Here is a 6,226-nt window from a genome sequence, read left to right on the forward strand (position 1 = left end):
ATTGTGTTTGTTACTGTTCATAAATTTCAAATTATATATATATATATATAATAGGTGACAATTTGGACCAGCCGTCTTATGTCTTATGAATGGCTTGATGAAGGTCAAGGATCATCTTTGACAGTACAAAGAGGTTAGCAAAAACAAATATCACCTTAGAAATGAAATACATCCAATGCTCTTCAAGTGGTTCTTCGATCACATAACCTTCTATGAATCGGCTGTCTTAGAATTTAATAAGTAGATGGGTCAATATTGCCAATATCTTTTAAATTTGCACAATCCTTCTAAATTGTTGTCGTTGACATAAATTTTAGATAATTAAGAGCATATGAACTATTCTGAATAGCACTATGATATTATTCTGAAGTGTTAACCCTTAAAATTAGTGTTTGGCTTAGGATTGTGAAGTTAATTGAAAGTGTTAATTTTTTACCGGTCTTTTTATTAAACACATAGACTAATAGTTATAGATTATGGATATAATATCTAGTGTTTCAAAACTCGGCCGACTCGACCGAGTACTCGGGGAGAAATTGGCAGATTGGAGAAAACGAGAAATCGGCCACAAACTCGGTCAAAACTCGATCAACATTGGTCAACTCAGTCAATGACGGTCAAACCTACAAAATTTTTGATTTTTTTTTTGTTTCTCACCGTTTTCATATTCTTAAGGGCTAGAAAATAAATTTTGATTGCTGAAATTGAAAGTTATTTGCCGGAATTTGAGTTAAGGAAGAAAAAGTTAAGGAAGAAAAAGTTAAGAATATAAATAAATGGGATGAAAATAACATATGTGAGCTTTATAAGTTAATAAATAATATTATAAACGTAAATATATATATATATATATATATATAAAATATACTAAAAAACTAAAAAGTCAACGAAAGTCGACATCCGAGTTCTCCCCCGAGTTCTCCCCGAGTCGCTGAGAACTCCTCAAAAATCTCCTGCCGAGTTCTTCCATAGTCGCGAGTTTTACAACCTTGATAATATCATTCTGGTAAATCAAGATTAGCTCACTAATTATTCTTTGAATTTTAGCATAAATTTGGTATAAAAATGGTTAAATGCAAATTCCAGCGTTTTATAAAAATATAAATGCTTTGCACTTTTGTCATTCTGATTGTTTTACTGATGTTGGGTTTTGCAGGTTCTCTACGAACTTGATGAGTAAAGGGTGTCTGTCAATGGTAAAGACATTGTAATTTGTGGTATTGAACAAAGATGCCAATTCTCGGAGGACTTTATCGAACGAGTTTTAAAGCTTTCCAAATGCAATAAACATGGTAGACATGGCCATCGCAACATGTATACCCAATTAGGTCGATTTGTATTGACATATGATATTTTACATTTGTACAAATTTGGTTGTTATAGATTTTCATTTGTTAAGTGTGTAGTTCAAATAAAACGAATGATTGACATCATATACACTACGGAGTATTAGTCACGTTTGTTTTATATTTTGCAATTTGTCTGTATGGCTTTTCCAAATTGCCTAAGTATCCATCTGATGACTAAGTGTTAAGTTTTATCTCTTACAAGAAAGCAATCACATCTAATATGGGTTCCACTATGAGAAATAAAATATATTAGCAGATGATGAGTGAAACCGGCAAAACGGGCGGGTTAGTTGGTTATATTGACTTAGCGAGAAGTCATTAATTAGTTGGTTGCCACTTGTCATGACTAAGAAGAATTATATTTTGACTAAGAATTTGTCTTAGGTCCTTCTGAAATACCCATTTAGGAGTACTAACGTAGAGGCAAAACATTTGAATTCAGATTCCTTTTTATATGTTTTATACTTATATTTGTAATTCGTTTAATACATCATTTTTGGTATATTTTAATATGAGCTAACACATAATTTATTATATTTAAAAATTTTATTGACAAAACCCGCAAATTCGCGAGTCTTAAGCTAGTTTTTATTAATGTAAAAGGTTAATAAGGTAACTGTAAATCATTTATATTGTTCATTCATAATCAAACAACTTATTATCATTTGGAACTAACTTCATCTGGAATTTTAAATCATTCATAATATGAAATATTCAACGCTAAATCATTCAGTTTTATCAAACGCAACCTAACACCACTTCATTTCGAAATCACCAAATCAACCATGTTTCTGTTTGCATGAAAATTTTGAAGAGCTTCGTTTGTAATGCGGAGATGTGATCCTTTATTATTCTTAATTCTTATTACCGATACAAAATCAAGATTCGTTACGAATCATTTGTTATTTTATTATCTTCGATAAGCAGTTGTGGATCCATTACTTTTTATCAACGAGGCTAAACATCAGAATATCAAAAAAAAAAAAAAAAAAAAAAAAAAAAATCAGAGATTTCAAATTTAAACACATAATTACATTAATAGAGATTTGGTCATCGAGGTGGCTGACTCGTTACTCTGCATTGGATCCGTCAAGTTTTAATTAATTGAGACCATTCCCTATGGTAGTTGTAGTGTTGTGAAGTTGTAGGAGAAATGAGCCTGACGTAGTAGTGTTGTGGAGAGGGGATCAATATAGCAAAAGTTGTGCTGTTAAGTTGTAGGGAAAATTAAATTGTAAAACAAATAGGTGATGGTGGTTCAACGCCTTTCTAGACTGATCCATGGTCGACTGATATACCTTCAAAAGACAACTTCAGGCGACTACACCACTTGGAATTGAAATCTGAAGCTACTGTGCGGGACAGAATTAACTGGAATGATCGTTCAAGTGTTGGAGTATGATACAAATTCAAAGTGAGCAGAAGCATTTTTAAAATGTTACAAAATCATACTCTTCCACGGATCATTGTACAAAACTTTGGCAAACAAAACAAATTAACGAAACCGAACAAGAGAAGATTAGAATACAACCTTTGTAGCCTTTTGAAGATCGAATTTGAAAACCCAAAGAAGAGTTCCTCTAAACGGTAGACACCCAACGTTCCAACCTTGCTTCGATCTATACCTTCTACTTAACGGATATTTTCTTCTTCGTTATTTCCACCAAAAACCGAACCCAATTATAGATTCCAAGTATTTTTGGTAACTTGAAAATAAGAAAAATAGCATTTTTGTATGTGTGTTTTTGTATCTTTTCATAACTTTTCCAATACCAAGACTTGGTATTATATATTACATAATTGATACAATTAATACATCTAGTACAAATGTAATAAATAAAGATTTGAAAAGATTTGCAAAATCAAATCTTTATATAAAATAAGATTTACAAAATCAAATCATATTTTATAAATCAAATCAAATCTTATATCTTATATAAAATATGATTTGCAAAATCTAATCAAATCTCTACATATTTAGATTTGTAAGTATATGTATACACATAAAAAAAACTTACTTAATTTATTAAACCATTAACTAATGATTGATAAATTAATTTTCGATTAGAAGGTATATCAAACAATTTTACGATTGGACTTTGTGTGTGACCGAATAGGATAAATGGACTTTTATTATTTAACGTCATGGGAATATCTTCGGAATATATGTACCACGGTCAAACCACGGTCGAACTGTAGCCAACCCGAGAACATATTTCCAACAGACTCCCACTTGCACTGACATTAATAATATTGGTCTGTCTTAAAAGACACACCATGTGTAACAACTAGTCTGCTACGTTACACTCCTATATTTTGATTTATATCAATCATCCTTTTGTTCAAGATATCTATATGAACGTGTGACATGGTTAAGTGTCAATCATCATCGTTCAAGATTATATTTCCCGATGGAGATTTGTGGTGATCAAATAGACTGCAATTGCATTAATTCAGTCGTAGCATGGCCATGCATTTAATTCAGCACAAATCAACGAGGGGCCCAGAGATATCGCTTAAACTCGCTTAAAGTAGAAGGAACAAATTGCTTCAACTGTATAGACATCCACCACATTCCATGATATACCCAATCTGCTCCCTTATGACCGGCATTTACGCACAGCGTTAGAAACAGGTCAAAGTATAACATAGTTTGTGTCAGGATTTCTCATACATATCCACTCTAGGATAAATGATGTTGCCATCTTAGAGCTTACCTTTTGACTTAAAACCATGAAGTAATGTCTAAGTGTGGTCATTCCAGAACCTTGAATCAACTATCAAGTTCCTCATGAATGTAGTTTCATATAAGCCTATATTACTACACTTCATAGCAGCCTTAATTCAATTCTCTCTTCCTTAGAGAATGACCGATTGTGGAAGTTTATGAAATGATATTCATTGGAAGTTAAAACATGGAAAATGAAACATGGCAATATACAATGAAATGATCGCATCGTGCGTATAATATAATCTCAATATATTAATCATCAGATCAATTGCAATATATATATTATTACCTAATGTTTAAAGTTTCAAACTTAACATAAATATACAATCAAACTTTATCATCAATGACACGAATGCCAATAGACATGCTATGAGCATCATGCTTAGTCTGTGGTAAATGCTTGGTGAAAGGATCAGCCAAGTTCTTAGTCGTGTCTACTTTACTTAATAATATGTCATTTTCTGCTACAAGTTGACGGATGTAATCGTACTTTCTGAGTATGTGCCGTGTGCGCTTTTGTGATCTCGGTTCTTGAGCCAAGACAACCGCACTCACATTGTTGCAGAAAATCTCAACAGGATCATGGATTGTAGGAACCACGCCCAGATCCCCGATGAATTTCTTTATCCACATGGCCTCTTTAGCAGCTTCATTTAACGCTATATACTCGGCCTCTGTCGTAGAATCAGCAATAGTACTTTGCTTGCCACTTCTCCATGTGACGGCTCCACCGTTCAACATAAATACAAATCCTGATTGTGAAGAGCAATCATCTCTATCTGATTGGAAACTAGCGTCAGAGTATCCTTTGACGCTCAGCTCGTCATTCCCACCATAGACCAAGAACATCTCTTTAGTCCTCCTAAGATACTTTAGAATGTTCTTGACTGCTATCCAATGAGCTTCACCCGGATTGGCCTGATAACGACTAGTCATGCTTAGTGCATACGACACGTCAGGCCTAGTTCATATCATCGCATACATGATCGATCCTATAGCTGAAGCATATGGAGTCCGACTCTTGGTAGCTGACTCCAAGTCAGAATTAGGGCATTGAGACTTGCTCAATATCATTCCAGGGTTTATAGGAACGCACCCTTTCTTGGAGTTATGCATACCGAATTTCTTCAGTATCTTATCTATATATGCACTTTGGTTTAGCCCAATTAATCTCCTTAACCTATCTCGATAGATCTTTATTCCCAAAATATATGATGCATCTCCTATGTCTTTCATAGAGAAACATTTCCCTAGCCAAGCTTTGACATCTTTCAATGTTGGGATATCGTTTCCCATGAGTAATATGTCATTGACATATAGTATAAGGAAGACCACAACACTCCCACTAGACGTAACATAGACACATGGCTCATCTTCGCCTCTAATAAAATCAAATTCTTTGATCTTCTCATTAAAGCAAAGATTCCAGCTACGAGAAGCTTGTTTAAGTCCATAAATGGACTTTTGAAGCTTGCACACACTATTAGGATACTTAGGATGTACATAACCCTCAGGTTGTGTCATAAACACATCCTCTGTTAGCTTACCATTAAGGAAAGCTGTTTTTACATCCATTTGCCATATCTCATAGTCATAAAATGCAGCTATGGCAAGAAGTATTCTAATAGATTTCAACATAGCTACTGGTGAAAAGTTTCATCATAGTCTGCACCATATTGTTACGTGTAACCCTTAGCCACCAGTCTGGCTTTGAATGTGTGTACATTTCCATCCATATCGGTCTTCTTCTTGAAGACCCACTTACACCCAATGATTTTAGTACCCGGTATATGATTAATCAAGGTCCAGACTTGATTATCATGCATGGATTAGATCTCGTTGTCCATAGCCTCCTTCCATTTGACAGACTCGAGGACTTTCATTGCTTCCTGATAGGTAATAGGTTCATCAGAATCTATATTTTCGTCATCACCCTCAAATATGTGTAAATTATATTTCTTTGGCATTCGACGCACTCTATCAGATCTACGTATGGGTGGTGGCTGTAGGCTAGTTTCTCTTTCAACTGCAGGCTCGTCGACCTCTTGAGGAGAATCGGTTTCCATGTCGGTTGATTCTTGAATTTCTTCAAAGACAATTTTGCTCCCACTGGTTCCTTTTGATATGAAATCCTTTTCAAGGAAGA

This window comes from Rutidosis leptorrhynchoides, chromosome 5 (assembly GCF_046630445.1).
Source record: "Rutidosis leptorrhynchoides isolate AG116_Rl617_1_P2 chromosome 5, CSIRO_AGI_Rlap_v1, whole genome shotgun sequence".
Taxonomy (NCBI): domain Eukaryota; kingdom Viridiplantae; phylum Streptophyta; class Magnoliopsida; order Asterales; family Asteraceae; genus Rutidosis; species Rutidosis leptorrhynchoides.